Source organism: Entelurus aequoreus, linkage group LG14, assembly GCF_033978785.1.
Source record: "Entelurus aequoreus isolate RoL-2023_Sb linkage group LG14, RoL_Eaeq_v1.1, whole genome shotgun sequence".
Classification (NCBI taxonomy): domain Eukaryota; kingdom Metazoa; phylum Chordata; class Actinopteri; order Syngnathiformes; family Syngnathidae; genus Entelurus; species Entelurus aequoreus.
This window is the reverse complement of record NC_084744.1, coordinates 16,140,977-16,163,928: the sequence shown is the minus strand read 5'-3', so window position 1 is coordinate 16,163,928 and position 22,952 is coordinate 16,140,977. Positions and strand designations below refer to the sequence as shown.

The 22,952-nt window shown below is 38.4% G+C and overlaps 1 protein-coding gene across 3 annotated transcripts in view; it reads right to left on the bottom strand.

Moving 5' to 3' along the window:
• Nucleotides 1-22,952, bottom strand: part of rpe (ribulose-5-phosphate-3-epimerase) — an 89,791-nt gene that overhangs the window by 6,922 nt on the left and 59,917 nt on the right. The window lies entirely within an intron of this gene.

The window sequence follows — 22,952 nt, the reverse complement described above, 5'->3', positions numbered from 1 at the left end:
TCCTCAAACTCTTCCCACAAAGTTGGACGTGTATAATTGTTGGAATAAAGAAGAGGGACAGTGGAATCTGTAAGTTCAAGTTCAGGCACATTTTTCAGGGAAAAGTACGCCTAATTCACACGAGAGCTCAGCATTTCAAATGAGACTTCATCTCAGTAAAAACCTAAACGACTAACTTGACAAGTGTTGTTTGGCTTTTCTTTCCGGTGGCACCATGTAAAAGTATCAGCAATGGCAGAGAGGAGAAATACATGACCTGGCTGCCCAGTGCAATGTGGCTAAAAATAATAGGCAACAAAATGGAATGTATATGTTTATATATGGTCATATATAAGTTTTTTGTTGCTGCGATTTGTCTTGTTTTATATCGTGGCAACGAGGGATGGGCACTTCTCTCGTTTGAATTAATACGGTCCCAAATCCTGCTATCTGGAAATGAATACCTGTACTCAGGTGTATACAATTTTGGTACTTTTAAGTGGGTTCAAATGTGTTGATAGAATTTCATTAAAAAATATATATAAAATCAACATTTAACACTGAGCTGTGCTTTCCTGTTGCTATCTTGTGTTCTTACTAGAAATGTCCGATAATATCGGACTGCCGATATTATCGGCCGATAAATGCTTTAAAATGTAATATCGGAAATTATCGGTATCGGTTTCAAAAAGTAAAATGTATGACTTTTTAGAACGCCGCTGTACGTAGTGGTACACGGACGTAGGGAGAAGTACAGAGCGCCAATAAACCTTAAAGGCACTGACTTTGCGTGCCGGCCCAATCACATAATATCTACGGCTTTTCACACACACAAGTGAATGCATTCATACTTGGTCAACAGCCATACAGGTCACACTGAGGGTAGCCGTATAAACAACTTTAACACTGTTACAAAAATGCGCCACACTGTGAACCCACACCAAACAAGAATGACAAACACATTCCGGGAGAACATCCGCACCGTAACACAACATAAACACAACAGAACAAATACCCAGAAGCCCTTGCAGCACTAACTCTTCTGGGACGCTACAATATACACCCCCCACTACCCCCTACCCACCTCCACCTCAACCCCTGCCCCCCCCCCAACCCCGCCCACCTCAACCTCCTCATGCTCTCTCAGGGAGAGCATGTCCCAAATTCCAAGCTGCTGTTTTGAGGCATGTTAAAAGAAATAATGCACTTTGTGACTTCAATAATAAATATGGCAGTGCCATGTCGGCATTTTTTTCCATAACGTAAGTTGATTTATTTTGGAAAACCTTGTTACATTGTTTAATGCATCCAGCGGGGCATCACAACAAAATTAGGCATAATAATGTGTTGATTCCCCGACTGTATATATCGATATCGGTTGATATCGGAATCGTTAATTAAGAGTTGGACAATATCGGAATATCGGACATCTCTAGTTCTTACACTTCAGTGTCTAATTTGCAAATAGTACAGTAGACTTTGCATGCAGTTGCAATTTAAAGACATTAAACGGCAGTAGTGTATAAACTGCGGTGTAGTTTTTGCCATTAAGTTGAATGTGCCAGTCTTTTCTTATGTTGAGACATATAAAGTGTTTAAACTGTAAGTATTTTATTCAGTATACACCAGCTGTTTGATTGTAACATGCATCTTAGTTGTAGATTTGATTAACCAATTTGGAGGTGTTGACATCACCATGTAAGGCTAATCTTCAGCATGTCGATGGCAAATCCAATGTAAATTAGCATCAAGCTAGCGCCTTATGAAAAGTGGCGCTTTATTGTACTTTTGAGAGCCTTTGTCTTCTTGCTTTGTTGACTTTGAAAACTGTAACATTACTTAGAGGAAGTTTGGCTGAGTTTGCTCTGAAGGCTTAGCTGCTTGTTTCCCGGCCAAATGCTTGAGACGGTGCAAAGTTTGCAACCAGACGTGACATCACGTTCGACTAAAGTAATGCAATATGGCACTGTTTGATTGTACTCTGGTAGTACCGACAGACTTTGGTCGGTACCTAAATAAGTCTCAAATTCGGTACCCATCCCTGGGGCAACACAACCCTCAGTGTAGCATAGTCAATATAGTCTAGGCCGGGGGTCAGCAACCAGCCGCTCTAGAGCTCCGACCTAATGGCTACCTGGAATTTTTTCCAAAAATGCATACAAAAGTTTGTTTTAATATGGTTTCTTTAGAAGGACAAACATGACACAAACCCTCCTAACTGTCATAAATCCCACTGTTTATATTAAACATGCTTTACTGACAAGGTTATTTGGCGAGCGCCGTTTTGTCCTAATTTCAGCAGTAGTTTGATTAAAAGTACAACTTTCTACCACACTGCCACAGAAAGACGTGTTTTATGCCACTTCTTTGTCTCACTTTGTCCACCAAACTTTTTATGCTGTGCATGAATGCACAAATGTGAGCTTTGTTGATGTTATTGACTTGTGTGGAGTGCTAATCAGGCACATTTGGTCATTGCATGACTGCAAGTTAATCGGTGCTAACGTGCTATCTAGACTAGCTGTATGTACATATTGCATCACTATGCCACGTTTGTAGGTATATTTGAGCTCATTTAATTCCCTTTACTTATGTTCTCTGTGTATTTAATTTACATTTGCATGTCTCATGAGTTGACACATTATCTGTATGTAATATTGGCTGCATTTCTGATAGTTGTTTGTGTGCCATGTTGTTCCAGACCACAGCAAACAATACCCAACTTGCAAAGATTGTATTAAATCTATTAGAAGAAGACATCCTGCCGTTTCCTTTATCTTGGCCAGTCAATGCCAGGAGTTATCACACCCTCTGAGACGCCTCTGTTTTACTAATGTTTTCCAATGTTGTAAAAATGTGTAGATTACTTTCCACATTTCTGTCAACAAAGATTTGCGTCGGCCTGTGACACACATTGTCATTTTTATAGTAGGCTAATATAGACATTTACATCATGTGTTGCCTTCATTATAACACTTATACAAGGCTTTTATTTGTTGGAAGCTCCAGACAGATTTTTAATTTTTTTATTTTTTGTCCAATATGGCTCTTTCAACATTTTGGGTTGCCGACCCCTGGTCTCGGCTGTTCGGTACAATATAGCTATCTAAAAAGTAAATCAGGCTTTTGAAATGACTCTGATTTTATGGGGCCAATTATTATGAATTTAGAACCAAATGGAAGTCGGCCAGTGTCAGCAGAAGGATTGACTTAGGAGATTTTAATATAATAAATAATATTGAAATAAACCTCAGCTTGAAGTAAAATATGTGTCCCAATACTTTTGCCCACAGTGAAAATGAAAATAACATAGTTGCCTTGCTGTAGTTTTTCTTTTTTAATCTTATCGTAACACATTCTTTACCTCCACAATCTTATTTGCAGCATTTCCAATCGCTTTATTCTCCCAAGCAGAGCCTTTTATGATTTTTTATTATTAATATTTTTCTAAGGAGAAAGGAGGTTAGTGGAGGACAAGGAATGTAGGAGGATGACAGGCTGCTCTTTATTACTCATTGTTAACTGCCGTTTCCTGAGGAGACTGATATGTACGCCTAACAAAAAAATGTGATTTAAAGCATAGAGTTTAAATACATATAATAAAGTTTAAAGTGAACAATACATAATTCAAGTCACTAATGGTGTAAAAAAGCTGATTTACAAGCCCGACTTGTGAAATGAGATGTAAGTTCTGTAAGAAAAGCTCAGCAGACTTCAGGTCAAACCCATGCAGCGCACATTTACTGTCTGGATTTATTTGCTTCATTAAAAAGTGGAGGAGTTAAAATGTTGGTTATAAATTTTACTTCGTCACGGTTTGTGAAATATATTATATGCTCTGTATGATGCTAATGAGGCTGAGGATGAAAGATTTCTCGTTACATGTCTTCCTGCTCTTCAATCATCTGTAAAGGGCATTTTTAGATTGTTTTATCAATTAATGCGGCTGGGGAATTGATTTTTATTTGACTCTTTGGTCTTTAGATAAATTATGTTTATTGGACTGATTAAAATATATTGTAGCTGTCCAATGAAAATTCTGAATATGAAGGAGTCAGCAGCCACAATGGAGAGGAAAATACTCAGATTTACCAAAACAAAGTAGTATAAATACGACGAGAAAAACAATGAATTTATTATCAGTAAAAAGTAATAATTTTTACAAGAAAGCATAGGAACAACGTAAAAAAACAACGTAAAAAATATGACAAAAATAAAATGTTATTTTTTATATAACACAAAATAATATAGGTATTTTACAAGAATACTTATTTACAAAAAAAAACTAATGCTGTGAAAATGAATTGCAAAAATATATCTAGAATGAAACTGCATTTTTACATGGCTAACATTTTTATTTTTTAGTATTTTAACACTACAACCCTGAGAATAAAGTAAACATATAGTTACAATAAAGTTGTATTTTTACGACAAAACATGTGGACATTCTGTTTATCTAAAAAATACAGCCTTATAATTGTATTGTGCATTTATTAAATACATATATCTCTTATATAATGTTTTTATTTTTATAATATCACAGGTGTATTGTAGTAAAATTAAAGTTATCTTCTCATAACATTATACATACACTTTTGTAAAAAAAAAAAAATTAGTTATTATAATATCATGTATATTTTGGTAAGATTATTTCATTTTTATATATAATAGTACCACTTTTTCTTTATAACATCAATCATTCAATTATTACACAATTTTTTTTTTTAATATTACAGTAATATTCTGAACATATTTTTGTATTGTTATTAATTTTTTGCTGTAATTATTTTTTTCTTTTGAGATGACCCGATTACTTCTTTGTACATTGTTTCGGAATGTTGAACAAATGTATTTTTTTCTTTTTGCCTGAAAAAACACACAAAAAAAATTATCCCAAATAATAAAAATAAGCACAGAATCTGAAGTCATATGCATCCCCTTAGACAGCCGTGGTATGTATTGACTCATTGAACAAACAAGCATCATATAATTTTACAACAAAGAACATAGTTTTTGGGATGACTTGTTAATTTTGCATTAGGTGCAAGTAGGGCAGTTGCAGTCCCTACCAAATTCAGCAGATAACGCTGAAAAAGTGTGATACTACTGCAAAGCAAATCTGTATAATTTCTGACCTTTCTGTTATGTGAGCAGAATTATCGGCTGCCGGTTGCTAAGGAAACAGCATCGTAGGAGTGACTGGCATATGGCATTTTCTTTTTAATAGGTGTTGGAATTCCGCCTAGCAACAAGTAAGATGACTGGGGCAAAGAATCTGAGCAATTCTTTTCAATTGAGTTTTTATTTAAAAAAAAAAAACATTAGTTTTCCTGGTATGTACCCTATTTAAGAGGTTAGTACTCCACAGTTGTTTTCCATGTCAAGCTCGTGACTATTGAATTTGGTGCCTGCTAAGTTCATGACAAACACTCCATTATTCATCTGCACGCATGGGAAAGGCCCTTGTGATTCCATGTAGGAAGGAATTCCTGTGCAAGTTCCTCAAGAAGTGTTCTCTGAAGCGGTTTATCTGACCCGTCACCTTTGCCGTGGCGTACAGGAACCCTGACAAGAGACGCTGTTGTTTTCTTTTTCCTGCGGCAGCTGCTTATTAAGAAATTGGTTCAACTCCAACTTTTGTTCGTGTAGTATCTTGACGGAGAGATTCCACCTGCTTCCTGCCAGCAGCTGATTGCGTCCTCCTGAGCAGCAGGGGAAAGCCAAACAGCAGGTTTTGCTTGTGATGGTCGGAAGGAAAAGGCTTGGAACATGTGTCCTTGCAGCTTCACTCTTCCTGACCTTTAAGATGTCTGATACTTGAATCGGAAATTGAGGGAGAAGTAAAGTTACCTCCTTAGTTTGCTAGTTCTGTTTTTCTTTCATGGACAGTCTACTTGTGGACATTTTTACGGCTCAAGCCCCTGCCACCACACAGTCTGCTGGGCGCTCCTCTGAGCGCGCCTTGGCACAATCAACACACATGCCGCTGACGAGAGCGCCACGTCCTTCATGAGCCAGCGGATCCTGTGTTCCAGTGCCAGAACGTAGCTACCTGTCTCGTACAGTAAGCCCTACACGTCTCTAGCTCTCCTCGCCTATGTGCTCCCTTGCTCTCTGTGTTTCCCCTCTGTGGTCATCGTCTTGTGTCCAGTGTTCTTCACCCTGCAGCTCCTCTTCGTTCCCTGGATTCGAGATGTGTGTCTCGTCTCCCCGGATTCCCTCCTGTCTTCTTGCTGCCTTCCTGGATCTCGACCTCTCTCCTGGACACGGACTCTGACGCCTCGCTCCTACCCTTGACCTCCTGCTTGCCCATGGATCTCCGAACCTGCCTTGCTCCTTTTGGACTTCCGCACTTTCCTCAACAAGCACCTTCAACAACTCCTGGTAACACTCAGCTAAACCCAACACATAGTCACACCGTACATATTTGGATTACTTGCACAGGTCATTCTATTATTGTAATAAACACGCCTAAGGCTAAGCGACGCTCCTGTCTCAGTGCCGTCTCCTTCTCCACCGCACGTAACAGACATCCTTGTAATGCGAACACTCCATAGCGGGGGCACCAGGGGAAGGGTGTAGCCCCAGATTCTGGACCCCCATATACACAAGACCCCTAAAATGCCTCCCTATCACAACCCTATACACCCCAGCAGGCACAAGACATTGATACAACGTTGATTATACATACATGTCTTTTGAAACTGAACGTTGCTAAATTGAGACAACATTGATGTCTAACGTTGGCTCCACGTTGTTGGTTGGGAAATTACCAAATTTCTTTGGTCAAATCGATGTCAAAACCTGAAATGTAATAAACGCCGTCAAAAAGCATGTTGTTTCAACGTTGTATTTATGTTGTAGAATATTGGTTAAGAAATGACCACATTTCAATGGTCAAATCAGCATCAGAACCCAACATTGATTAAAAGTGCATGATGTTCCAACGTTAAGTTCAAGTTGCTCAACTTCAGGAGCATTCAACAAGTTCTCAACGTTGTTTCAATGTCTTGTGCCTGCTGAGTGCCTGCGTTTTTTTAGGGAAACATAAAGTAGCGTGCACTGTGACATTCTGAAGCAGAGGATGGTATGCTTCAGGAACAGTTTTCCAACTTGATAAGAAGACTAAACACACCTTCAAGATGTAGTAATGAAAATGGAGAGGCCAAGTTCTTCTACAGACCTAAACCCAACTAAGCACCTGTGGGACATCCTCAAGCGGAAGGAAGGAAGGTGGATGAGTACAAGATGTTTAACGTCCATCAGCTCCACCAGTGATGTCATCATTGAGGAGTTGAAGAGGATTACAGTAACAAGTGTAGCTCTGGTGAATCCCATGCCCAGGAGGATTAAGGCAGCACGAGCTAACAACTGCAGACTCTGTATTGATCCATCGTGGTGAAAAAGGAGCTGAACCGGAAGGCAAAGCTCTCAATTTAACGGTCAATCGTCATTCCTATGGTCATGAGCTTTGGGATGTGACTAAAAAGACAAGATCACGAGTAAAAAAAAAGTTTGCTCTCCCTTAGAGATCGGGTGAGAAGCTCTGTCATTCGATGGGTGCTCAGAGTAAACCCGCTGTTCCTCCACATCGAGAGAAGCCAGATGAGGTGGTTTGGGCATCTGGTGAAGATGCCCCCCGGGGTGGTTCAGTAGGTGAACCACCTGAACAGAGGTGTTCAGGGTACGTCTGACCGGTAGGAGGCCACGGGGAAGACCCAGGACCCATTGGGGGGATTCTGTCTCTCAGCTGACCTTGGAACTCCTCGGGATCCCCCGGGAGGAGCTGGGCGAAGTGGCTGGGGAGAGGAAATTTTGGGCTTCTCTGATTAGGCTGCAGCGCCTGCGACACAGCCTTGGATAAGCGTAAGAAGATGGATGGATAGATAACACTGGTGTTCGCAATTAATATTCACACTTTGAACATACTGTACATTCTTTAGTTGCCAGCTATTTTGACCAGTGTTTTTCAACCCTTTTTCAGCCAAGACACATTTTTTTCATTGAAAAAATGCGGCGGCACACCACCAGCAGAAATCATTAAAAAATTAAACTCAGCAGCCGATATTGACAGTAAAAAGTAATTATCGCAATTGTTAGAAATGACTTAAAACCATAACCAACCATGCATCACTATAGCTCTTGTCTCAAAGTAGGTCTACTGTCACATCACACCGGGACTTATTTAGAGTGTTTTGGTGTTTTCCTGTGTGTAGTGTTTTAGTTCTTGTCTTGTGCTCCTATTTTAGTGGCTTTTCCTGTTTTGTTGGTATTTTCCTGTAGCAGTTTCATGTCTTCCTTTGAGCGCTATTCCACGCACCTGCTTTGTTATTGGCAATCTAGACTATTTAAGTTGTTGCTATGCTTCTTTGCGGGTACATTGTTGATTGTCATGTCTGGATGTATTTTGTGGACGCCGTCTGCTCCACACACTTTAAGTCTTTGCTGTCGTCCAGCATTCTGTTTTTGTTCACATTGTCGCCAGTTCAGTTTTAGTTTCATTCTGCATAACCATCCCTAAGCTTTAATGCCTTTTCTTAGGGGCACTCACCTTTTGTTTAATTTTGGTTTAAGCATTAGATACCTTTTCACCTGCACGCTGCTTCCCGCTGTTTCCGACATCTACAAAGCAATTAGCTACCGGCTGCCACCTATAGTGATATGGAAGAGTATTACACTGTTACTCTGCCGAGCTCTAGACAGCACCGACACTCAACAACAACAACTCATAATTTGCAGACTGTATCTCACGGCATACTAGTGTGCCGCGGCACAGTGGTTGAAAAACACTGATTTAGACAATTTCAACAGCAAATGTCATGTGTATGTCAATGTGAAGTCATTTTCTATGGATTGTAAATAGGTCCTACTATGCAAGCTGGACACTGACTACTCTAAGTATACTTAAGTAGTATTGTCCCTTGAGAAGATATCATAAAATACTGAACTTTGAGAGGTGCACTCACCTTTGTGAGATGCAGTAAATGCATGTGCTATAAGTGGTTCCAGAGAACATTTAAACAGGATCAATAAAAGGCTCTTCTTCTATTTCTTCTTCCTCAAATGAATGTTTTTTTGTTCTTTCTCTGAATGTGTGTAGTTCTCTTTGTCCCGACACTAACCACAGCACACTTCAGTGTCCACCACATAATAACCACTTCCTCTGGAAGGCCCCCGAGGGGAACATTGCAGCCTTTCACAGGTCATAATTTAGCAAATTATGGAGGACAGTGTGTCACCTCAGAGGGGCCGGCCATCCAGGAGACCACATAAGGGCACCGGTGACATTTCCAACTAGCCGAACGGGGGGGTTGTGAAAATGAAAAAAATACAGCCTCATTTCCAGTACTTCAGGTATATTTCATTCCTGAGCAATGTTTTGCCTCTTGACTTCATAAAAATCACAAAAGCCAGATTTAACTTTTAATATGTGTTGATGCAAAAGGGGATTGCTGGATAAAAAAGGAAAACAGATCAGGGTTTTAATATTTTCTCACAACACGCTCACTTTTTGACTGCAGGAGGTGAGTTACAGGAAACAGCTCTGATGAAATTACTTCTAAAGGTCAGACTGAGGCATCATTTTCATGTTGTTTATATATGTTTATTTATTCATATATTCTAACCAGTGCACCACAACATAGCTGCCCATGTCCCATCTGATCAGTAAAGCTAAGAAACATATTTTTAAAAATGCCATATTTAGATGAGGATTGGTGTTATTTTGTTGGTATAACTTGACTGCAAACATATTGACATTTTTTTTATTAGATTTATAATTATAAAATAAAAAATAGTTTCCACATACACTATTTTGCCAAAAGTATTTGGCCACCCATCAAAATGATCAGAATCAGGTGTCCTAATCACTTGGCCTGGCAACAGGTGTATAAAATCAAGCACTTAGGCATGGAGACTGTTTCTACAAACATTTGTGAAAGAATGGGCCGCTCTCAGGAGTTCAGTGATTTCCAGCGTGGAACTGTCATAGGATGCCACCTGTGCAACAAATCCAGTCGTGAAATGTCCTCGCTCCTAAATGTCCCAAAGTCAACTGTCGGCTTTATTATAAGAAAATGGAAGAGTTTGGGAACAACAGCAACTCAGCCACGAAGTGATAGGTAGAATTACGCTTTTCCATCTGGCAATCTGAGGGACGAGTCTGGGTTTGAAGGTTGCCAGGAGAACGCTACATTTTGGACTGCATTGTGTAGAGCAGGGGTCACCAACCTTTTTGAAACCAAGAGCTACTTCTTGGGTAGTGATTAATGCGAAGGGCTACCAGTTTGATACACACTTCAATAAATTGCCAGAAATAGCCAATTTGCTCAATTTACCTTTAACTCTATGTTATTTTTAATAATTAATGATATTTACACTTAATTGAACGGTTTAAAAGAGGAGAAACCACGAAAAAAATGACAATTAAATTTTGAAACATAGTTTATCTTCAATTTCGACTCTTTAAAATTCAAAATTCAACCGAAAAAAAGAAGAGAAAAACTTAAAAAAAGAATTCATGGAACATCATTAGTAATTTTTCCTGAATAAGATTAATTTTAGAATTGTGATGACATGTTTTAAAAAGGTTAAAATCCAATCTACACTTTGTTAGAATATATAACAAATTGGACCAAGCTATATTTCTAACAAAGACAAATCATTAATTCTTCTAGATTTTCCAGAACAAACATTTTAAAATAAATTCAAAAGACTTTGAAATAAGATTTACATTTGATTCTACAGATTTTCTAGATTTGCCAGAATAATTTTTTTGAATTTTAATCATAATACGTTTGAAGAAATATTTCACAAATATTCTTCGTCGAAAAAACAGAAGCTAAAATGAAGAATTAAATTAAAATGTATTTATTATTCTTTACAATAAAAAAAAATAATTTACTTGAACATTGATTTAAATTGTCAGGAAAGAAAAGGAAGGAATTTAAAAGGTAAAAAGGTATATGTGTTTAAAAATCCTAAAATCATTTTTAAGGTTGTATTTTTTCTCTAAAATTGTCTTTCTGAAAGTTATAAGAAGCAAAGTAAAAAAAATTATGAATTTATTTAAACAAGTAAAGACCAAGTCTTTAAAATATTTTCTTGGATTTTCAAATTCTATTTGAGTTTTGTCTCTCTTAGAATTAAAAATGTCGGGCAAAGCGAGACCAGCTTGCTAGTAAATAAATACAATTTAAAAAATAGAGGCAGCTCACTGGTAAGTGCTGCTATTTGAGCTATTTTTAGAACAGGCCAGCGGGCTACTCATCTGGTCCTTACGGGCTACCTGGTGCCCGCGGGCACCACGTTGGTGACCCCTGGTGTAGAGTGTGAAATTTGGTGGAGGAGGAATTATGGTGTGGGGTTGTTTTTCAGGAGTTGGGCTTGGCCCCTTAGTTCCAGTGAAAGGAACTTTGAATGCTCTGGGATACCAACACATTTTGGACAATTCCATGCTCCCAACCCTGTGGGAACAGTTTGGAGCGGGCCCCTTCTTCTTCCAACATGACTGTGCACCATATTTGCCAACCCTCCCGATTTTTCCGGGAGACTCACGAATTTCAGTGCCCCTCCCAAAAATCTCCCGTGGCAACCATTCTCCTGAATTTCTCCCGATTTTCACCCGTACATCAATATTAGGGTCGTGCCGTGATGGCACTGCCTTTAGCATCCTCTACAACCTGTCGACGCGTCCGCTTTTTCATCATACAAACAGCGTGCCGGCCCAGTCACATGTTGTATGTAGCTTCTGCATACACACCAAAGTGACTGCAAGACATGCTTGGTCAACAGCCATACAGGTCACACTGAGGGTGGCCGTATAAACAACTTTAACACTGCTACAAATATGCACCACACTGTGAACCCACACCAAACAAGAATGACAAACACATTTCGGGAGAACATCCGCACCGTAACACAACATAAACACAACAGAACAAATACCCAGAATCCCTTGCATTCCAGGCTACAATATACACCCGCGCTACCACCAAACCCCGCCCCCCTAACCCCGCCCCCCCCACGCCTCAAACACCCCCCCCCCCCCAATCTCCCGAATTCGAAGGTCTCAAGGTTGGCAAGTATGCTGTGCACCAGTGCACAAAGCAAGGTCCATAAAGACATGGATGGCAGAGTCTGGTGTGGATGACTTTGACTGGCCTGACCTGAGTCCTGACCTGAACCTGATATAACACCTTTGGGATGAATTAGAACGGAGACTGAGAGCCAGGCCTTCTCGACCAACATCAGTGTGTAACCTCACCAATGCACTTTTGGAAGAATGGTAAAAAAAATCCTATAAACACACTCTGCAACCTTGTGGACAGCCTTCCCAGAAGAGTTGAAGCTGTAATAACTGCAAAAGGTGGACCGACATCATAATGAACCCTATGGGTTAGGAATGGGATGGCACTTCAAGTTCATATGTGAGTCAAGGCAGGTGGCCAAATACTTTTGGCAATATAGTGTATTTTACAAAAAAGGATTCAAGCATTGTTTCTAAAACTGAGGGTAGGGACCCAAATGTTTGTCATTTTGGTGTAAAATGAAGTCAGCTATTTTACTGACATCTCTTAAGTTCTTTATTATTAGTTTATGTACAGTATATGTTGATGTTAGGCCAACAAATGATACATTTTAAGAAAATCCTAGGTTAAAGCATCTCATATCTGTAACAGAAATTAGATGTATACCTTCAAACCAGTATAGTATAGTAATTGTCCACCAGATGGCACTACCTTTTCCCATTCAAAGCATGCAGAACATTTTCAAACCTTTTACTTTTACAGCAAGGGCGCTTTTGCAACTGAAACTGTAAGTGTATTCCTTTATTGATATTGATAATGGTATCGATGGGAATAACATAAAAACTTGGTGTTGTGTTAAAAATGTGTTATTGTTTTAATTTTTTTGTTTAATGAATATATTATGAAGCTTTGCAAACCCCCCAAATTGAATCATTATCTGACATCTTTACTTTGCTGGATATAATATTTGTATAGCCCGGCTTTTTGTGCGTGTTTTTATTTTTTATTTGACCCTACAGAAAAAAACAATGTTTGAAAAACCAATGTTGCTGCCGATTATTAATTGATCTAAGTGCCTAATTGTATTTTATATTATTTTATATAGCACATGAAAATCCAAAATATTCTTCATGAAATGTATTTTTGGGATTTTTTTGTGTTTTGTTTTCCATAAATAACAGCAGAGTATATCTATAATAGTATAATGTATAATGTATAATAAATAATCAATTAGTATTATAATAATTATTTTAAATGTATATTGCAAGTTGAAGTACTCTTAACAGATCGATTCGTTTGAACTGGAAAACATATATACATATTATATATTTTATATTATATAATATTTTACAGTAGTTTTTTTGGCAAGCTAAAACTCTTTGACATTAGGCATAAACAAGTGATGGTATTTAAAGGATTACTTAAGGGTTAAGTGAATATGGCTAGAAAATATATCTTTATATTATTTTTACACAATTATAAAGCAAATATATTACTTATTGTAATTGTCTTCATCTCTTTTGTGAATAATTGTGCTATCTTATAGAAGCACAATTATTCACAAAAGAGATGAAGACAATTACCATGTTAACATCCAATGCAAATATCAGCTTCTCAGCTTTTTTGCATTAATTTTTGCGCAAGATGTTAAATCCATTAAGCAATAAAAGAAATATATGTGTCATAACAAAACACATATATAATATTATAATCCAACCGAGCACATGGTCCAAGCGGGAGTTTGTCTCTTGACCCCCATCTGGTGTTTCCAACAGCTGTTGGACCCACTGTGGAGAGCGCTAAAGTGTGGGGGACTATCAACAAATTCTCACAACCCTTCCTCATCCTGAGTGCAGAGTAGTTTCACTTCCCAAAAAGTGTTTGTATAAGGTTGACTACATAGTCAGTTCTTCACTAACTGGACCAGACCCACACAGTAACTCTTGTTGACATTTTGTCTTTACGTCTGTGAGGTTAAAAACTCTCCTGATGAGGGTAGACAAGGAGGCTTCTCCAGGAAGGAAGGAAGGGAGTACGCCAACCGTACCGCCGGGTTGTGAACGATGCTAAGACTGATTTTATCTGGCAACAGAAACGCTTGTCAAGCCGCTGATGAACAGCTATGAAGATTATTTATGATCCTACGCGCGCCAATGGCAATCTGTTTGTAAAATCTAAATCACTCCCATCGTGTCCTGGCTTCCACTCGGCGTTCCAAGTCATTAGAAGAACGGCATGTCGAAAATGGTTCGGTCTCAAAGTCAGGTAAATACAATCTTTGGTAACACTTTAGTATGGGGAACATATTATAAGTAACAAAGACTTAATTAAGAGTTATTTGGACACTAGGGGAACATATTCTAAGTAACAAAGTCTTAATTTAGAGTTATTTGGTTAGGGTTAGGGTTAGAGGGTTAGGGCTAGGGTTAGAGGGTTAGGGTTAGGGTTGTACTGGTTGTATAATAAGGCCATGCAGAAGAAGGCATTAATAAGTACTTAATAATGACTAATTAAGAGCCAATATGTTACTAATTTGCATGTTAATAAGAAACTAATGGTGAATATGTTCCCCATACTAAAGTGTTACCAAATCTTTTCATAGCAAATGACTGTGAAATACATTTATATTTATTATTTCATATTTATTTGCCGGAACAATTCTCACCCTTATGATTATGGCATCATATGGTCCAACATGTTGCGTTTCACAAATGTAATATTGTATATACCACATTTTCTAGGCTATAGTGAGGCGCGATCTCTTCAACAGAAACAGTCTGGGAGGTGCTGCAGTGTTGTGATGATGCATTTTGAATGATCCAGCAGCAGAAAAATGCATATTGCAAGACGTTTTTTTATGTATGGTAGGAGCAGTGTTTGGAAAATTACTTTTACAATTATAGTTACTCATTACTTTTCCAAAAAAATAATTGGATTAGTAAGGGAATTAGTCTTTAATAAATGTAATTAATTACTACGGAAAGTAAGTAATATGTTACTTAAAAAAAACAGACAACTTAAAATATCTGGCATATGCAGTTTCGAAGACATTTCGTAAAAGCACAGTGCGTGAGTGTGTGCCTTTAAAAGGCGGTGCTTGTTGCTAAATGAGGTGTGACGTCAACGAGAGAGACAGAGTAGCAATAACTGAGTTGTGTTTGTTACTTCTTGGGGGACAGCAGATCCGTTGAATCGTTTCACTGAATTGTGTTACCTCATGTAAGTAAAGAGATTGAATGTGCTTCCAAGGCTGCAGTCTTATTGTCAACAAACAGGGTATAGGACTCGAAAGGGCAAGTGATTTCGCAAAACCATTTTTGCTGGACATTGGTTTCCTTTACATGGCTGTACTGTACTTACGGTAATGTCAGAGAGAGCAACAAATATAATATGAAAAAAATCAAGGGACAACACCAAGACAAACTGTACCCTATTCCAAAGGCTCGCTACCTCGACAAAATAAGTTACATTTTATGGAATTGATGTCCGATGGACAAGAGATTTGAGTAAGCTCCTGCAGAAACAGGATAAAATGTGCTTTGATTCTAAATTACCAGCCTGAAAATGCCGTGAACACAGCAACATGCACCAGGTGATGGCGTTAAAAGTCATGTTTGATCGTCTCATCTATTTGCCGTCTCTTTATTAGCTTCATAACCAGACTTACTTTGGCTTTGCTTTCACGCTGGAAATTAGAAAAATTCAAACGTCAAAAGTATTGCTAGAGGTGTTGTACCGTACACAAAAAGTAATTAATTAAATTCCTCATTATCAGTAAAAGTACTTACGCCGTTATTATATAATGCCGTTATTATATAACGCCGCTATTATATAACGCCCTTATTATATAACGCCATTATTATGAACATTGTGTAGGAAATATGTAACTTGCAGCACCAGTGAATGGTCTACATGTCCATTATGGTACACACTGTACGAGGGCTATAGCACACTTGAAAATGTTTTTGGGGGGAATTGGGCGAGTTCAATTTTTTTATAGCTTTGTGTGTAATGTTTTAATCTGGGATGTGTTTATTTTGTCTTTAAAATATGTTGTGGGCCAATAAAAAGCAGTTAATGTGCGCAGCAAACTAGTTTGTGTCCAGCAATCTAAACTCTAAAAAAAATTAATAGCAAAAGTCTTTTGAAGTATACGGTAGTGTTGCTTTGAGAACAAATCCGCAGTTGCAGGAATGTGATGTTTTCAAATTCATTACACGTGTCAAGTGAAAATCTCAGCAGTGACTTGCTGTTATCAGGGGAAAATGTGAAGTACATGTTTTTGTTTCGTTTTGGAAGACACACAACCTGACCTTGTGTCGCCACAGCGGCCAATTAAGCTCCCACAGAGTATGGACGGAAATCAGCGCAGCAGCATCATGACTACAACCCTCTCGAGAGAAGTAGACCTAAGAGACACAGCGCTCCACCAAATCTTGTATTTTATTGCGGGCACAGAGCTTTAAGTGTTTTCATTCAGCTTTTAGTACCCCTTAGAGGCATTTTCAAACTCTTTTACTCCGTCTTGTCTGCTGGTCGGCCAATATTGACTTTGCAGATGCGTTTTTTATCCAACACTTGAGGTTTTGGTTGAGAGTGGAGTGGCCCCTGGCAGAGAGCCCGGTGTGTATCAATGGACATTAGGCATAGAGAGAACATCCTGAAGCGATAGAGAGAGTCTGTATTTGGTGTTAGAGTTCATGCACAGCCCTCCTGCATTGGAGTTATGATATCATCCATCATGCTATCTGAGAAAGGCAAATAAAAGTGATATTGGAGATTAATAGACCTTCTAACTTGGCCTGTTCTGAGGAAAGTACAATAGTGCAGTATTTTTCAACCACTGCGAGAGACAGTCTGGTGTGCCGTGGAAGATTATGCAGTTTCACCTATTTGGGTTAAAAATATTTTTTGCAAACCAGTAATTATAATCTGCAAATTATGTGCCGTTGTTGAGTGTCGGTGCTGTATAGAGCTCGGCAGAGTAACCGTGTTATACCATACAATATCTGTAGGTGGCAGCCTGTAGCTAATTGCTTTGTAGATGTCGGGAACACGTCGTGTGAGACGACGATGGTTTGTCGTGATCACAATATGCAGGCGACAGCGGGAGGCAGTGTGCAGGTAAAAAGGTATCTAATGCTTAAACCAAAAATAAACAAAAGGTGAGTGCCCCTAAGAAAAGGCATTAAAGCTTAGGGATGGCTATGTAAAACGAAACTAAAACTGAACTGGCTACAAAGTAAACAAAAACAGAATGCTGGACAACAGCAAAAACTTACAGTGTGTGGATGCAGAGACGGCGTCCACGAAGTACATCCGTACATGACATGACAATGTCCACACAAAAAAAGATAGCAACAACTTAAATATTCTTGTTTGCTAAAACAAAGCGGGTGCCGGGAATAGCGCTCAATGGAAGACATGAAACTGCAACAGGAAAAGCCACCAAAATAGGAGTGCAAGACAGGAACTAAAACACTACACACGGGAAAACACCAAAAAACTCAAAATAAGTCACGGCTGGATGTGACAGGTCGTGACAGTACACCTACTTTGAGACAAGAGCTATAGTGATGCATGGTTGGTTATGGTTTAAGTTCTTATCCAACAATTGCGACAATGACTTTTTATTGTCTCCTGAGTTTCATTTTTTAATGATTTCTGCTGGTGGTGTGCCTCCGGATTTTTTTAATAAAAAAAATGCGCCTTGGCTCAAAAAAAGTTGAAAAACACTGCCATAGTGAAACTGCTCGAAAGTAAAAAAATATATATATAAAGAGGCAAAGATCAGCAGGCTTTGTGCCGAATGCATTTCACCTGCTTTTACATCTGAAAGCCACAGAAACACCCAACAAGTAGCGAATGCCTGGACTATTGCCAGCAATGGCTGAGTGTTGTTTCCCAGGCTGGGTGTTCCCTCACTGGGTCACATTCGTGCAGCACTGGAAAATGGAGGTGCTTCATTAGGGTGTGAATTTTAAAAGAGACGCAAAAAACCTGCAACGCAATGACGGAACGAATTTATAGTTCTACTCCACGCCAAGTGTTAGATGGATGAGAATATAACGATAAAACTCTCATCTATCTGTTCAACGTGTCAGTAAAAGAGGAAGGAATTAGTGACCCGACAATGTCTAAAAGGTGAAACCATTTGCCAGCTAGAAAAACTAAAGCTCATTAATTAGCAGATTATAGCTGGTCTGTTTAATCTGTACAAAAAAAACAACAAGAAGAATTCACATACCAGACAATGTCTTGAACAGGAACAATGTATTCACTGTCGTCAATGCAGGTTGCCTGGCAACAGATCTTACATGTACTTGATATGCCGAGAGACTGAACAAATCACCTTATTCTTTCAGAATATCCCTTTTTTTCCCAAATAAACAACAATAAATATATCCTGAAATACTGTTACACTATGTAGTATCGATATCATACATATTATTCTATACGTCGTTGAAGATAAGATAAAAAGGGTAAAAAAAAAAAAAGTAAGTACGCTCTTAAGAGGTCCTTTAAATATTCTCACTCATTTGTCCACACAAAAAATGTTAATTTTCCCAAAGATTGAAGTCATATTATTCCATGATATGTTTTTTTCAACTTTAAAAAAGTAAATCTATCATATCAAAACTTCTACAGTTTTAAACACACACACACACACACACACACACACACACACACACACACACACACACACACACACACACACACACACACACACACACACACACACACACACACACACACACACACACACACACACACACACACACACACACACACACACACACACACACACACACGAGCACGTTCTTGTAGTTGTCACCTTCTTGAGACCTCCGAAAAATACCTCTGTAGGACCACCCTTTTTTACAACACTAATAAAATATACATGCTATGCAAATATAAATGAGCTTGTTGTGAAAAATGAGTTGGAATTTCACAAGAAAAAGGTCACAATTTCACAAGAATTTTGGCAGTACTATAATAAAAGTCGTAATTTTACTTATCGCAAGTCAAAATCTTACAAGAAAAACTGAACATTTGTGCAATGTTATGATAAAAGTTGTAATTTTCTTAAGAAAAACTTAAAATGTTGGCAACTTTATGAAAAGAGTCGTCATTTTACTCAACAAAAGTCACAATTTTATAAGAAAACTTGAACATTTTGCCATTATTATAATAATCTGGATTTTTACTTGGCAAAATGATGACAAAAGTCATAATTTTACTCAAAAAAATGTCACTATTTTACAAGAACAACAAAACAATTGGCAATATTGTGATAAAAGTCTGAACTTTATATGACACATGTCACCATTTTGCATTAAAAAGTAATAATTTTACATTAAAAAAAGTAATAATTTTACGAGAAAATTTTGCAATATTACAGAAACAGGTAGAATATGAGAAGTTGTTCCCAATTTTATAAGAAAAAAGTCGACACATTGTGAGAAAAAGACTGCTTTTTAAAAATTGTTTGTTTGAAATTGGTTTTTATTTTCTGTTATTTACTTCAATTTATTACAGTATGTCCCCATATACATATTTATTTCATGTTTTTTATTATTTTGGCCAAAGGGGGCGCATTTCAATTTCTCACACACACTTGTTATTACATATGTTGGCCAGAGGGGGAGCACTTCAAGTTTTTACACACACTTGTTAGTTCATATATTGACCTCCTTTTTGGGACCACCCTAATTTTGATAGATTTCACCACCAGGGGTGCAAATAAGACATTCTGTATTACAGTGTTTTTCAACCTTTTTTGAGCCAAGGCACATTTTTTGCGTTGAAAAAATCCGGAGGTACACCACCAGCGGAAATATGAAAAAAACAGTCACTTGACAATAAAAAGTATTTGTCGCAATTGTTGGATATGACTTTAAACCATAACCAACCATGCATCACTATAGCTCTTGTCTCTAAGTAGGTGTACTGTCACGACCAGTCACATCACGCCATGACTTATTTTTAGTTTTTTGCTTTTTTCCCGTGTGTAGTGTTTTAGTTCTTGTCTTGCGCTCCTATTTTGGTGGCTTTTTCTCTTTTGTTTGGTATTTTCTTGATGCAGTTTCATGTCTTCCTTTGAGCGATATTTCCCGCATCTACTTTGTTTTAGCAATCAAGAATATTTCAGTTATTATCCTTCTTTGTGGGGACATTGTTGATTGTCATGTCATGTTCGAATGTACTTTGTGGATGCCGTCTTTGCTCCACAGTAAGTCTTTGCTGTCGTCCAGCATTCTGTTTTTGTTTACGTTGTAGCCAGTTCAGTCTTAGTTTCGTTCTGCATAGCCATCCCTAAGCTTCAAGGCTTTTTCTTAGGGGCATTCACCTTTTGTTTATTTTTGGTTTAAGCATTATATACCTTTTTACCTGCACACTGCCTCCCGCTGTTTCCGAAATCTACAAAGCAATTAGCACGGGCTGCCACCTACTGATATGGAAGAGTATTACACGGTTACTCTGCCAAGCTCTAAACAGCTCTGACGCTCAACAACAACACATCATTTGCAGATTATAATTACTGGTTTGCAAAAAATATTTTTAACCCAAATAGGTGAAATTAGATAATTTCCCACGGCACACCAGACTGCATCTCACGGCACACTAGTGTGTTGAAAAACACTGCCCTAAACCACCTCCTCTGGCTCCTTTCAATGTGGAGAATGAGCGGCTTTACTCTTAATTCCTGTCGAATGGCAGAGCTTCTCACAGTCGCCTTTTCTCTAAGGGACAGCCAAGCCCCCCGATGGAGGAAACGTGATCATGTCGGCCTCTATCGCACTACACGATCACTTATTCGAACACAAAAATATTTCTGACTGCTAAGTTACTGCTAAAACATGAACTTGTATTTAGAGCAAGTGATGAAAAGTCCATTGTTCTTGGCTTCAACGGCAACACGAGTGTGAGCGGATGCAAGGCGGCGACTGGTAGTAAGTTGTTAAGGGGTACCGGAAGTTGGCAGACAAGTCAGCGTTCCTGTTCTGTGAACGGGATTGTGCTGAAAATCTGAATTTCCCCTCTGGGATTTATGAAGTATGTCTGATTCTGATTCTGTATAAGAAAAGGCAAAGGGGGAGTTAGACACAAATCCTGTTGCACAGACGGACACGTCGTCCACGGCAGAAGTGTCGCAAAAGTCACAAGTAAAAAGAGGGTTCCTGCTTCACACACGTAAAAAATACGGTCACACACTTTTTTTTTTTTTTTACACACACGCCGATCGAAACTCGGATAGACACATCATGAGACAACTTAAAACACACATGCGGATCTGATTAGACACACGAATTGATATACAGACACACTAATTGATATACAGACACACATTAATACTCAGTAGTGTTGTCCCGATACCAATATTTTGGTACCGTTACCGGTACTAAAATGATTTCGATACTTTTCGGTACTTTTCTAAATAAAAGGGGACCACAAAAAATTGCTTTATTGGCTTTATTTTAACAATAAATCTTAGGGTACATTAAACATATGTTTCTTATGGCACGTTTGTCCTTAAATAAAATAGTGAACATACAAGACAACTTGTCTTTTATTAGTAAGTAAGAAAACAAAGGCTCCTAATTAGTCTGTTGACATATGCAGTAACATATTGTGTCATTTTCCATTCTATTATTTTGTCAAGGACAAGTGGTAGAAAATGAATTATTAATCTACTTGTTCATTTACTGTTAATATCTGCTTACTTTATCTTTTAACATGTTCTATCTACACTTCTGTTAAAATGTAATAATCACTTATTCTTCTGTTTGATACTTTACATTATTTTTGGATAATACCACAAATTTGGGTATCAATCCGATACCAAGTTGTTACAGGATCATACATTGGTCATATTCAAAGTCCTCATGTGTCCAGGGACATATTTCCTGAGTTTATAAACATAATATACATTTTAAAAAAACGAAAGAAAATGTGATGCCAAAAAATATCGACGTAATCATAGTAGTATCGCTCCTGTACTTGGTATCATTCCAGTGGATGTCAGGTGTAGATTCACCAATGGCATTTGTTTACATTGTGACGCCGGTGAGCTACGATGTGTGGTGAAACATGTTTAGCTATTCCTCGTCCTGCAGGGATGACACTTGTAAGAAACTTACTTTATTTGTCGTCATGGAGGCGAGGATTAGTGATTTAGAAGTAGCTAAAACACTGCCGACAGCGGCTTGACTTTAGCCGCTAGCTAACTAGCTCGCCATGTCTTAAAGCACCTCTTCCTGAGGGCGTTTCAGTGTTATAACTTCACCTTTATCGTTAGTTTTTAAGCCAAAATGCGCCCATTCTCCCTTTTCTGTCTACACACTGTGTCTGCTTGTAAGTACTCTGTGATTGTGCGCTGCCGAACATGCTCGTCGGCTCGTAAACCAGCAATGACACGACGACGGGGGCGCGGGGAATGGAGGACCGGTACTTTTCAGAGGCGGTATAGTACTGAAAATGATTCATTATTATCGCAGTACTATACTAATACCAGTATACCGTACAACCCTAGTATTATGACCCCATCAAGTCATCCAGCACCTATGAAATTAGAAAATGATATTGCTTAATAGACAATATGCCTGATATTCTTATATTCCTCCTCGATCCTGACCTCATGGTAAACTACCGACCGGTCTCCCACCTTCCGTTTATTTCGAAAATTCTCGAAAAAATTGCTGCACAGCAGCTAAATGAACACTTAGTGTCTAACAATCTCTGTGAACCTTTTCAATCCGGTTTCAGGGTAACTCACTCTACGGAGACAGCCCTCGCAAAAATGACTAATGATCTATTGCTAACGATGGATTCCGATACGTCATCTATGTTGCTGCTTCTTGATCTTAGCGCCTCTTTCGATACTTTTGATCATAATATTTTATTAGAGCGTATCAAAACACGTGTTGGTATGTCAGACTTAGC